Raw genomic sequence first — 13,762 nt, 5'->3', positions numbered from 1 at the left:
ATTAATTCACCCATTTCAAATCATATGAAAAATATGACATTGATTGCCGGAGTTCTGGTGGGACTTAGGGGTCCATTTGTTGATTGAAGTGGTAGTGAGAGAAATATGCAGCAATCCTCCGCTGACTGATGTGGCACCCAGTTCATAACGAAGCGGTGACCATTGATAGTTAAATTTACTTGACAACCTTGTAATCAGTACCAGCCCTTTGTTCTGAACCAATTTCATTCTGCGCCTTAGTGAATCCCAGATGCTTTATTGGAAATCAGAACATGAGGCCTGTAGAAAACCCTTGGGCATACATGTGTAATTAATTTTTCTTTTTAAATGTCTCCCATATATTAGCATATACCCTTACTGTGTGGATGGACCACGATCAGTGGTTAGCAGAATGTTCACAGACAACACTTAATTTCACAATATTGAATTCTTAGAGGCTAATTATATGTGTTGTACATAAGCTTTAATGTATGTTTTATTTTCACCAGTCCTACTTTACTTTCTTCTCTTTTTTTGCATATGTCTGTTTAGAATGTAATCTACACGAAGAAATTATTGATGTGGGATGAAGTGTTTGTGATGATGATATGTTTTAAGAACTAGGTCTACAACAGTTACACCAGATTATAGAAAATCATAATGGCAATGTTAACGTTTTGAAATTTTAAAAAAATTATGAAGTTGAAAAAGTAATTCATAAGGTTACAGAATTATTTTATTGCTTGGTTTATGTTTACATTAAAAAAAAATGTTTTTAACATTGCTTTATGTTTGTCTTTTGCAAAATTACATCTTTGAATTGTTCAAACACTTTGGCTATACATAAGATGTATGCTGATAAAACCACTGAGCAGCATCTTGAAGGTGAAGTTTTTAAGTAGCCATGTCATTGTGATCAGTTCTGAGCACCATAGGTCTACCAGACTAGACTAAAGAATAAACAGTTTAATATATTTACTAAATATACCTTCTAATGAGTGAAATAAGATGAATTACATCAACAAAAACAGTCTGTATAGACTATCCTGTGGTAAACAGTTTAATATATCTGCTACATATACCATCTAATGAGTGAAATAAGATAAATTACATCAACAAAACAGTCTGTGTAGACGATCCTGTGGTCTGGAAATAGAGAGAGTACATTCAGTGTGTGAACTGTGTTGTTCCGTCCTGGAAACATACCAGTACTTATTGATATTTGTCAGTGATAGTCTCAAGTGTCCTCTTTGAGTAATCATCTTGTTTAATTTTCACTCCCCGATGCCCATGTAGGAACTGCACATATTGGGGAAGTGTGTGGGTGGTTGGGGACATGCATGGGTAGGTGTGGAGGGAGGCAGAATTAGGAGCTGTTGCTGTTGTTGGTTTTTATAACCAGTGTGAAAATAATTCTCTGTCAATATTAGACAATATTTGTATTTTCAGCCATGATGGTTAATGAAGGTCTGGTTTGGTACAGCTGTAATTGTATTTCTGGAGGCAGTTCACAGATAATAGCATTGCCTTGAACACAAACATTTTCCTGATAACATTGACATGCTTTTCTTTGATCAGCCAAATAGTTAACAGATTTTTTTTTTCCATTTTCCATTTGGCTGCGTTTTGAAAGAGTTTATTTTACAAACGTTCTTATAGCACCACTTTGCAGAAAACCCACAGGTTAAGAAATATGTAGAATGATATAATGGCATAGTTAGTCGCGAGTCATGAAGTTAATAGAATTTGTTTTTAATAATAACCATGTCAAAATATATTAGACTTTAATGGGTGTGTATAACATCAGAATAGGGTTTATATTACAACTAAAAATTATTATTTTAATTTTTTTTTTAGAATAATACATGAGTGGCCGTTAGATACCATTTATCTTACGAGTTGTTTTAAAATGTATCTTAACAAGCGAAAGTAAGTATGATATATTTTTAAACGAGTTGTAAGATAAATGGTATCCAATGGACACAGATGTATTATTCTATTTCTTACATATCCTCAAAAACCAGGTTTTAAGCAAATTTTAACATCTTTTTGACTAAAAGTTATTTACAGCCTTAATTGTAGCTAACTTACACGTCACAGACAAATGATTGTCAGGTTAACTATATATCACAGTGTAATCAATTTCGACTGCTGTTTTTTCATTGGATGTATGGCATTAGTGCCCTGGTCATCACCTAGGAGCAGCCAGTCATATGTCTTGAAATTGTTAACAAGTATGTGTTATCAAAAATAACGAATGATGTTCTCGCCAATGGGTGTGTAAGAAAGTGATTTATTTAGATGGAATACTTAATGAATAGATGTTTAATGACACCCCATCATGAAAAATGCATGGCTTTTGGGTGTCAGATGTTAACATTTGAATGATTTAATAATCATCATCAATATAAAAATTCAAAAGTTAAATTAAAACACTGTGTAAAATTAATAATACTTGAAAATCTAAAACTACTGAAAAGTAAACCTAGTAGCTTTGAAATATGATAAAATGTTTTTTCTATTATTGTATGAAATTATGGTTCAGCTCATGTGGTTTTGCATTTTCCTTTACTATGTAAAAAAAAGAAGAAGGAATTTTGTTTCAAGGTTTTAAAAAAATGTATCTTCAGTCATTTGCTTTCAATAAGTTTGAGAAAAGGAATTTTTTTGCATGCTATGATAATCCACAACCGTGCACAACTATTTTGATGGATGTATTTTTTCAGTAATGATAGTTTGTATTTTAATCTGTGGTTGTCAACTTCGTGACTACACAGAAAATTGCATGCCATGAAATTTAGTTAAAATATAGTCTTCAAGGCAACAGCACATCATACATTGACACCACGTGTCAATAGTAATAGAAATAGTCTTAACTCTCAACGGCTATCTGTCGCCAGTCATTGACGCTGGCAGGAAGAGGCACAATAATCTCTACCCAAAGAAACTACTACAAGTGAGAGAGATTGCTTTTCCTTCCAGAGCAATAAGTTGTGCTGAGTTTTCAAAGACTGGTCACTGGGAATCATTAACTTTATTAGGTGGGACTTGCATGTTGAACATGACCACATTGGCTCTTGGCAGCTATCACAAGGTGTAGTACCTACGCTAATGTATTGGACAGAGCAAATTGATATTCTGGCATGGATAGGTCTCCATATTGTCAGAACGGCAATGCAATTTTCCTCTTTTATGGTCACCACAGCGATGGACATTAGCATGGGAAATTAACCGCTGTCCATTGAGTGTAACCAGTTGTCTACTCATGTGACATGTTGCAGCAGTCAAACAGATTAAGACGGACTAGCATGCATTGTAATAAAAGTAAGATGATCAGAACCATTTTCACGATTTTTTTATGTCCATCCTTTACCCTCTGATTGTCCATGAATACTGTTACGTTAATTAGAGAATGTCTGTATGACAGGTCATCTGGAGAAAGGAAACCAGTAGAACTATTTCATTATCTGTACAGGACAGAAACCAAAAGAAAATTTATATAAAATTAAGATATATAACAAAATCAATTCAAAACTGTACTTAGGAAAGTGAAAACACATTCTACATCCTTTCATTTTAACTTGATTTCCGTGCTTATATCCAATTAAGGTTCAAGCATGCTTTCTTTGGCATGCTCATTAGGACAGGAATCAATGGTTAGTTGGTGGTTAGTGAGAGAGAATTAAGTGTATTGTACTTTTAAAACTAAATCTAGATGGAGGCCAGTACCTACTAGCCATAAGGCTGATGGCTTAATCACTACCGGGTATGCTACCAAGGCCAATGGGTCCTTCTACTGTATAAGGTGCAGCAATTCAAGAGATCTGTAAGAACATGTACATGTATAGTAGCAGTGTGTTGGTCATCGGTGAACTTGAAGCACACAAGAGTGACATTCATGTCATGTACATGCTATAGTCAGTTGGTTTCCTAACACTTTGGCTGCTGAGTGCTCCAATGTTTGGAGCTATATGGATTGGATGTCAGCCATGTTTACAATCAAGCATGTTAATAGGTTGTTGGTGTTTGGGGTATTCTTTGCAATTAGCAGATGGTCAGTGGAATTATGATGTGCATGGATGGCATGTTAATTCCAGATGGGTAGTATAGTGCTTGTTTATAACTTCCATGTAATTATATATAGTGTTACCGGAGAACTTTGAAACCAAAGTGTCAGTCTGTTGGCAAAACAAAAACCAGCCATTAGGTGTCACAAAAAGGCAAATATAAGAAAAGAAGAATGATATTAATACAAATATTGAACAGTAAAAACAATTTAAACAGCGGTTAAAAAACTAAACAAACAAAAAGAAACATTACATTTAAAAAACCCACACCAAAAACCCCACAAAAAAAACAAACAACCCAAAACATTACATTTAGAAACACCAACATTTAAGACACATTTTTTAAGATTAAATATTAATATATATTTTTGCTTAAAATCATTGTTTTTAATTGTGTCAGTAAAACTATAATTTATATAAATTCTTTTTAAAGTGCTGTGCCAAATGTGACTAAATTTGCAGCATGTCTCATCTGACAGAAAGTACCTTGACATTGTACATGTAATATACATGTACAAATATCTAATAATGGTTTTCCACTGTATGTATGATATACATGTATGATTAAACTACATGTAGCTCTTATAGTTTTCAACAAACTTGGCAAACTTCATGCAAATAATTTCACTGCAGTTGTCATTAGAAACTAACACTTGTACATTACCTAAATACATAATTTGAATATGAATTGTCATCAGAAACTAACACTTGTACATTGCCTAGGTACATAACGTGGACAGTTTGTTTTCTTTGTCTTTGCATGGTATCTTTGAGTCACCAAGAATTCCGTTAGTACATAGTACAAAGCAATATCTGTAACAAAGCAGTATTTATATTGCAGTCATTCGGTGTATGTATTTATTGGCAAAATTGGATAAACGTCTGTATATCTGTGAACATTGTACATGAAATACAAAGGAAAATCATTATATTGATCTTACTGGATCGAAAAGGTGCTTATTTAGAAAGCAAATTACGTCCCTGAAATCATAAAAATATAGCATTTGTGATTGTTGGTATACATTTGTCCACAACTGTTTGAAATTTCAAGACAAAGTATATGTAAGTGAAGAATTATTGACCAAGTTCTACTGAGGTCGATTACTTCAGATGTATGCCTTTCAGGATTGTCATCTTCACCTGATATCAAGCAGATGCCTTAAGGCAGTAAACTTTATATAATGATGTTTATCTTACTTTCTAGGAGTCCTTGATCATTCGCTCACTAAAGTATCTTAAGTGATATTGATATAGTGTTGTCCTCTATAAATGTTATGCGTCATAATCAGAATAAAATCTTCAATTATGAAAAAGAGCAGTGCTTTTGGTTATGGGAGTCCTCAAAGTTCAGTGTGGGAAAATGTCTATAAGGAACTCTTGTATTGACATTTAAAGTGATATGACAATTAATTTTTGTATTTGAAGACCCTCTGTTTACATGTACCTGTACCTGATATGCCTCAGGGAACAGTGGTAGACATCAAAGAGAATTAGGAATAGGTTGTGCAAACATCTTGGAGAACAAACGAGAAAGAAGTATGGAAGTCTTAGATGTTCACAAATGGATTACCATCACACAGGCTCTTAAAATGTGTATTTTTATTGAAGTTAATGTGGATATGAAAGGAGAACATTATCTAAAAACAGTAGAATGGATTGCGTTTAAGAGCAATGTAGATGGCAAATACTTCAATTTGAATACATATGCAAACCTCTCCATTTAAGGGGAGCAGTCACTCTCGCTATCCATCTCTCCCCTGAAACTAGTCCAAGGAAAGTAATTTTTGGCTCTTCTTAGCACATGAATTTATATGGTATTAATATGGTAATATCTTACATGGCTCCCCATAATTTAAGTATAGGGAGCAATTAATTAGTCTCCTCAATTTTATTTCTCATGTCAAGGTATGCATATGCATGCATAAATAGCTGCATGTATACATCACATGCACGTGCACACGTGCTAATGCACAAACACGCAACACACACACACACACACACACTTATACTCATACACACACACACACACACACACCACCACCACCACCACCACCACACACACACACCACATAAAATGTTAATTAGTTGAGCAATGACCAATGTCTTGAAACATATACTAGTGTCACAAGCTAGGTCAAAACAAACTAAGTCAACAAATGTGACATTGCTATACATTTACAAATTGCTTCAAAACATGATACACCAAACATTAGGAAAGTAATAATGGCTTTCTTCCATGATACTGCCATTCTAATGATTTATAAATGATAGTATTTCACTACCGAGAGCAATGCCAATGAAAATGCATTGAGTTACCTTGGCAATGATGGTTTTCCTTGGCTGGTCATCAGAGTCCAGTGGCAGCACAGTGAAAAAAGCCAAGTTAATTTGTCATTTGCAACACTTGTTGCTAATCCTTGTGGTGGTTTATTTTAAATTAATATTCTTTTTAGATTATTTGCTGAAACTTGCTGATGACTATTGACCGTTCATCAATTTGTTAAAAGCCAGCAACATTAAGCATGCTATTCAACAATTTGCATATAGATAGTCACTGATGATTGGTGCATGTATTTAATTTGTGAACAAATTTGTACGGGCAAGGTAGTATGGTTTCTGCCTTGATGCCTCCAAGGTCAAGTCACTCAATGCAGACAATAACATGTCATGTTTCTGCGATATCAGCTGCAGTACAAGTAGTATCATTTACTGCTCCGAACAGTGTATAATGTATATTCCATTTCATTATTGTCAATAACAAATGTTTTCTTGCAGTCATTTTCACAGCTAGGTCGACCTGTTCTAATGGGGGCAATGGCAGTTAAATCCCATTAAAGGCATAAAAGGCTCTCTCCTAACTTGAACTTAACTAATTACCTTTCTTTATATGTGTAATGGCTGGGCTCTACTAAATACAAGATGAATGGCTACCATTAGATTTCAGTGATACTTATTTCAGTAAAAGTAGCTCAGACGTGGACACTAACAATGGAAATAAAAACAATCCAAGACTGAAGTAATCACTAGATGAGCAAATTATGTTAGGAAATGAAATGAGGAAATTAACTGTCAAAGAAGTAAACAACGGGTTTTTTTTTCTCTCTCATGAGAAATGGTTTTTACTCAGGTGCATCATGTACATGTATGTAATGTGTTGGGAGTAGCAGAAAAACATTGATATGTCCAATTAATGATAGGTATAATAATGATTTACTTGTGTGAGGGATGCCAATAACATTATTTATTGCCATTGGTGGCTATAATGAGAAAATCTTTCCTAATGAATGGAATTCATTTATCATTATCTAAAAAATATTTTTCCATAGAATGTGTTTTTTCTTTAGTTTTATGTCAATAATGTAATGATTGATTATTTTTTCCATGCTGCAGCCTTTCAAGACTTGCTCCAATGCATGTAATCGACATCTGTATTGGGCACTGCATCATGACAGTGATTACAAGGCTATCTTAAATAATTGTGGCACATACAAAAGCTGTCATCTAGCACACGTTAAACACAGATCTGTATGGCAGAGAAGTCCTATCACTTCAAATCATTGGTTCAGACAACCAAAAAAGCTCATCACCATAATGAACTTTCCTCAAGCAAAAATATGTTTTTCCTTGACATTTAATTGTCTTGTGGAAAATGACACATTTCAGAAGTATAGTGTTTTCCTCCAGGGTTCAACATGAATCAGTGACCTTCATCTGTAATTTTTTATTTTAAAACTACAACAAAAGTAAATGTTAAAAATCACATACTTTTATGTTTTCGAGCATAGATAGATAGACAACTAGTTTAACGTGCCCATATACCACTAAGGTTTCGAACACGCCCATCCAGAGTCCGACCTCCGATAAGATCGTTGGCCTGACTCAGGATGGGGGGGGGGGGGGGGGGGGGGGGAAGAGTTGAAAATAATAATTAGTAAAAAAGTTAATAGAATTAAAAAAAAAAATTACAAGCCAAGAATAAAAAGAATTGACTGCTCGGCCGAATATTTATATAATTTGGAGCATTTTAGAAGGACAGTCCAAAAATAAAGAAGAGAGGATCGGACTGTTTAATAATATTTTTAAAAAAAAGAAGTAATTTCGACATAAAATTTTGAACGGAGGTCTAAAAGTTTAAAGTCCAATCTATATGGTCCAGGCCGGGGGGAGGGGGGGTGAATTTAAGGTGGGCGGAATTTGGAATACGAATTTAGTTGTTAGGTCAAAGACCTAAAGCCAAAATGAGCTAATTTCATACTACTCATGTTTGGACAAAAAATTAAGTCCAAATAATAAAATCAGAGTGCTCGACTGAAAGGGTTTTAAGGTGATTTGAGCATTTTAGACGGGCTGCCAAAATAAAGTACGTCGGACTGTTTACAAATAAATAAATAAATAAAATTAAATTAAAAAATAAAATGAAATAAAATTTTGAATGCCGGCCAAAATATTTAAAGTCCGACTAAGCCCTTGGAACGGTTGGCAACTACAGGGATGAGATGAAGTGCTTTGCGTTGAACTGCGGCACCAGTTTCCTCCACCGGTGGGATAGCAAGGTATTGGCTAGCTGGACGTAATGGGCGCCGGCGATGATCTTCAGGACTCTATGGACAGTGTTGTTGTCCATTTCTCTGAAGAGAACTCCTTGTCTGTAGAGTCCATCCCGGCACGACGTCACCATAAGTCCAAACGTCCCGTCCCCTAGCTCCATGTGGTACTTCGAGTACTGGCCCTTTATCTTCGACACTGCGAGACTCCAGGCGGCGAAGTCCCTGCCTCGGGCGGAGCCGGAAGGCAACATCAACATCTGGCTTGGTCGCTGCGGAGTTCCCCGGGGGTGGGGGTCCCGACACGGACACAAGCGGAGGGGTTGGAACGGAAGACGCCGGCCATGGAGTCTCGCACATGGCGGTGTCCAACACTGGCATCGACTTGTCAAGCTGGTCAGTCTGCGTTGAAACAGCTGGCTTGTCGGGTCGTGGGGGTGGGGGTGGGGGTGGGGGCGGCGACACAGACGGGACCGCCACTGGCGGTTGAGCTGCCAGCTTTGTTCCCCCCTGTGCCGCCCCTGGCGCACGTTTCCTCCTTCTCGTCCCTCTTCCCTTCCTCTTCTGAGTGACCGCGTCGCCATACACCAAAGTCACAGTTACCCGTGATCCGGTGTAAGTGACGCAGTACTCTAACAGCTTCCCGTAACTAACAAGCAGTCCCCCCAGGTGGGGGGGGGGGGGGGAGGGCAAGTCGAGAGCACATGAACATATGTCCAGCTTCATCGCGTGTTTTGTCAGAGAAGTCTCGAACATAGAGCCAAATTTATGAAAGCTTATCATTGTGCATGTATTTTGATGTACAGTCAAATCCACTTAATTGGATGTCGGATTATTGTATATTTCGGATATTTGAATATGTTTGTCCTGCACGGAACCATTTGCCATTATGACAATACAAAATCCAACGGTTAATTGGATGTGTTTTTTAACGTGTTTTCGGATATTTGAATATAAAATTATCCTTGCCGAATGGCAATTGCATGTAAAAGATAGGAAAGTTTGTGTTACTTGAGGTGTGTTTGTAAAATTTATGATCGTACGTAATACCATACTATCGTACATGCAGAAATGAATACTTTTAATTTTATTTAATTTCATTGTTAAAAAAAGAGAAAAGACTTACAACAAACTTGTTTTCTTGTTTCTTAAATTATTTCGGATGACTCGTTATTAATCAATACATTTCCTAATTACATCGTAATTAATCCATGAACTCTGAGATTCATCTCAAATGTGACCCAATGGCCGAGACAATGCAGGACAATCAAGGATCAAAGTCGGTCATTCCCACCTTGTTGGCGGCCATGTGCGTTTCGTAAGCAGGCATCCCTTAATCTCATGTCGGCCACTTTTGAAGCAGTGTATGTTTAATCCATAAATAAACACTTGTCAGATATTTTTCTCTATGAATTGTCGGTGACAGTAACAAACAAAAGCAGGTGACAGTAACAAACAAAAGCCGTTTGCTACTAGTGTTATTTTTAGCAGGATCTTTTGATCACGTGATTTTTCCTCTGCAGCTCACAATGTGAGGCCCCATTTGGGGTGACCGATTATGGTGATTACTGTTTAAATTGTTAAATGCCGACAAAAGGTAAGTTGTAGGAGATTTTCTTAGCAAGGTGGATTAATCATCTTTTGGCTATAAATATTGACAAGAACTTTTTTTTTTCACAATGTCAACATGGCAAATAAACGGAAACGAAACGATTTATCTTTGGCTCAGAAATACGACGAGATATGTGCCCAGTATCTCGCCAGTACTAACCCAGAACGAAAAAGACAGAGAACGGGAAAAGCAGCCAATGTGGAGAAGGCCTTATCAGAATGGTTTTCCGCCGCCAGACAAAAAGACATTCCAATATCGGGCCCAATATTAGCGTTTGTGTTTTTCCTTCTGTTACATTGAATAACGGCCTTTCACTTATTTGACTTTGGCCAGTCTAGTTTACCTGTCAAATCAGATACAAATGCACACAGATAATAATCAGATAGACGTCCTGGTAAAATACAGAACATGGAAATGACTACTTATTCAAGATTATATTGGGTGGTGGGGGTGGGGTCTTGTTGCATTTGATTTACAAATGTACAAAGAAGTTAATAACGGCCGTTTAATTATTTTACTGTGGCCAGTCTAATTGAGCTTCTGGTGGTTTTATCTGGGTCATTAGATGTTTAGTCACTTCTACTTCTAGGCGTACAAACGCATTAACTGTTGTCTCTTGTATGTATCAAGTTTATAGACAAACTTGATAATGATAACAGAGTCACAATATGGAACTTGGAATCAGTATTTTATTAACACAAAATACATATCGGTTTCTGACGAAAATTCCACATGTCATGAGGCCCAAATTGGGAGAATCGTAATTAGGGTTTGCATAAATCAACAAGAGGTCTTAATTGGGTATATCGTATGTCGAAATTGTACCTTCGGTTTATTGAATATGCCGCTTATTTGAATATAATTTTGTTGCACGAGGCACATCCAAATAAGCGGATTTGACTGTATTTAAGTTTTAAACATGGCTAGAATAAGATGTGTGCATATGGCTAAACACTAGCTTTTGTAATCAATTGGGCCAGATTTAGTACTGTATAGAGTGCTTGCCTGTGTTATGTGCTGGGTTTGTAGGATCGAATCCCCTTGGTGGAACATTCTCTGACCGAGGGTTAGTCCCATCTCAACCATTTTCCCTCAACTGGTATATCAAGGACCATGGTATGTGCTGTGTTTCTGTGAGAAAAGTGCATATAAATGATCTCTGCGACTAATGGAAAAATATAATGAGTTTCCTCATGCACCCTACCAGAATTATTGAATGTTTGTCATCCGGCCAATAGCAAAACAAACAAAACAAATTTTTTATCATCAATTGTAAAACACATTCAGGAAAGTTACACATCAGATAAAGTAGACTATGAAATAAATACCTTTGGTAAATTTGGCTCGTGGTGCCAGCACCCACAGAAAATTTAAACTGTTTGCTTTGAGTTGTTGCCATCCTCGTGATCACGAGTCGTGTACATTTGACGTTGAAATAATTCGCTAGTAATGTTGTATTATTTAGCTTTTGAAAATATTGTTTTATTAATCCTAGGTCTTAGGCAGTGTAATACAATGTATGGTTTTGGCTATTACAGCTTTTTCTTACCATTAACTCACACATTACTTATTACTTGTTCCTTAAATTATTAATTGGCCACGTTCAATGTGTTTCTTGTCATCCTGGGGTTTTACAGTTGTAGTAGCAAGCTCAGAATGAAATTTAGGTGAAACAAATACAGTGAAACCCCGCAAGACTGGACCCTCTCTAAAACAAAATTATCTCAAAATGGTGGGTGTTTTCCATGGTTCCATGATTTATGCATCTTTTAACACTAAACGTTTACCTAACTGAACCCAAAACCTCTCTATACCGGATGAATAATTCAGTCCCAAACTCTATATTTAGTGTAAGTCAAAGGTTCTTTAATGGATTATTATCTGTTGGATACATCTTCAATATGAGGCCAAATATGAAAATGACATTAGCAGAAACAGAGTACAACAAAAGCTTTTGTATCAATGCAAACCCCTGAAAACCAGACAAAATACTTGGTCCTATGGATGTCTGGTTTAGAGGGGTTTCATTGTACATACTACAGAAATGAGGGTCAATCACTTTAATTATAAATGTATTGTCACTGTGTTTGAAACAAATCATACCTGAAAGAGTAAAAAAAAAACCTAATGGGCGAATCAACCCACTAGCCCGTTGGGTGACTCAAATTTTGAGTAAAACTATGCTGACGAATGGTTTGTTTTATAAATGGCAAATGAAAATGGTCATAAGATTTTAGGGAAAATCTCGGGCTAGTGATAATATCTGCGGGCTAGTGGATTATTACTAGCACCGGCCTCGGTGGCGTCGTGGTTAGGCCATCGGTCTACTGGCTGGTAGGTACTGGGTTCGGATCCCAGTCAATTCATGGGATTTTTAATCCAGATACAGACTACAAACCCGGAGTGAGTGCTCCGCAAGGCTCAATGGGTAGGTGTAAACCACTTGCACTGACCAGTGATCCATAACTGGTCCAACAAAGGCCATGGTTTGTGCTATCCTGCCTGTGGGAAGCGCAAATAAAAGATCCCTTGCTGTTAATCGGAAAGAGTAGCCCATATGTAGTGGTGACAGCATGTTTCCTCAAAATCTGTGTGGTCCTTAACCATATGTCTGACGCCATATAACCATAAATAAAAATGTGTCGAGTGTGTCATTAAATAAAACATTTCTTTATTTATTTACTAGCATAGCTGGCTATTAAAAAAAAATCTAATTCCTCAGGCCTGCTGTAAGTTAGCTAGCTAGACACCAAGCAGACGTATACCTTTAAAACATGTGACATGTCATTATACAGGCCTGCTGTATGTTAGCTAGCTAGACGCCAAGCAGACGTATACCTTTAAAACATGTCACATGTCATTATACAGGCCTGCTGTATGTTAGCTAGCTAGACGCCAAGCAGACGTATACCTTTAAAACATGTCACATGTCATTATACAGGCCTGCTGTATGTTAGCTAGCTAGACGCCAAGCAGACGTATACCTTTAAAACATGTCACATGTCATTATACAGGCCTGCTGTATGTTAGCTAGCTAGACGCCAAGCAGACGTATACCTTTAAACATGTCACATGTCATTATACAGGTCTGCTGTATGTTAGCTAGCTAGACGCCAAGCAGACGTATACCTTTAAAACATGTCACATGTCATTATACAGGCCTGCTGTATGTTAGCTAGCTAGACGCCAAGCAGACGTATACCTTTAAAACATGTCACATGTCATTATACAGGCCTGCTGTATGTTAGCTAGCTAGACGCCAAGCAGACGTTTACCTTTAAAACATGTCACATGTCATTATACAGGCCTGCTGTATGTTAGCTAGCTAGACGCCAAGCAGACGTTTACCTTTAAAACATGTCACATGTCATTATACAGGCCTGCTGTATGTTAGCTAGCTAGACGCCAAGCAGACGTATACCTTTAAAACATGTCACATGTCATTATACAGGCCTGCTGTATGTTAGCTAGCTAGACGCCAAGCAGACGTATACCTTTAAAACATGTCACATGTCATTATACAGGCCTGCTGTATGTTAGCTAGCTAGATGCCAAGCAGA

The 13,762-nt window shown here is 36.9% G+C and overlaps 1 protein-coding gene across 3 annotated transcripts in view; it reads left to right on the top strand.

Annotated features, from left to right (window-relative positions):
- The window catches only part of LOC121371686 (cleavage and polyadenylation specificity factor subunit 2-like), a 224,884-nt gene that overhangs the window by 59,039 nt on the left and 152,083 nt on the right, over positions 1 to 13,762 (top strand). The window lies entirely within an intron of this gene.

The sequence above is a fragment of the Gigantopelta aegis genome, chromosome 4 (genome assembly GCF_016097555.1).
Source record: "Gigantopelta aegis isolate Gae_Host chromosome 4, Gae_host_genome, whole genome shotgun sequence".
NCBI classification, from domain to species: domain Eukaryota; kingdom Metazoa; phylum Mollusca; class Gastropoda; order Neomphalida; family Peltospiridae; genus Gigantopelta; species Gigantopelta aegis.
Note: the sequence above shows the minus strand (reverse complement) of the source record. Positions and strands in the feature narration are given on the sequence as shown.